Below are 801 nucleotides of genomic sequence, written 5' to 3' on the forward strand. Positions count from 1 at the left end.
ACCCATGCTTTTTTTTTTGTAGGTTAGAGGTTACAGCTCACTCTACTTTGCATGCATACACAAAGTGTCAATTCTGTAACTTTCCAAATAACAAAACATTAACATAAAACCAGTGGTGTAAACTAACTAAGTACATTTACTCAATGTCTGTACTTAATTACAAATTTGAAGTGTTTTTTTTACTTTACTGGAGTATTTCCAATTTTCTGTACTTTTACTTCTACTCTACATCTCAGAGGCAAATATTGTACTTTTACAGTTCTCCACTACAATTATTTGACAACTTACTATTACTTTGTTAGATTTTGATTAGTTTTACTTACAAAATGTACATTACCCACTTCAGCCCATTTGAAAATAGCAGATCTACAAGCTCATAATACGTCACAATGTACAAAAGATTTGATACATTTTATACATTTGAACAATGAGTATTTTCTACTTTTGGTACTTTAAATACATTTTGATACCAATATTTTTGTACTTTTACTCAAGTAACTGTTGAGTTACTTGAAACAGAGTATTTTTACACTGTGGTATGGATACTTTTACAGTTAAGTAAAGAATTTAAGTACTTTTTCCACCACTGTCCATACCCTTATTTTGAAGTACACTGGTCGGAAGTTAAATGTTTACTCACGTACGGCTGACGAATGTGTTTTAACAAAGTTGACAGATCACTGGTGGCCAAGTAGTCCAGTGTTGCCATGTCCGCTTATTCTAAGCGACTTTGGGCTTGTTTTCACAGACCTGTTTGCTTGTTTCTCTCCCAAAACCTGGCAACACTGGCGAAGAAGAATG

The sequence above is a fragment of the Gymnoscopelus braueri genome (genome assembly GCF_963280865.1).
Source record: "Gymnoscopelus braueri genome assembly, chromosome: 5".
Classification (NCBI taxonomy): Eukaryota; Metazoa; Chordata; class Actinopteri; order Myctophiformes; family Myctophidae; genus Gymnoscopelus; species Gymnoscopelus braueri.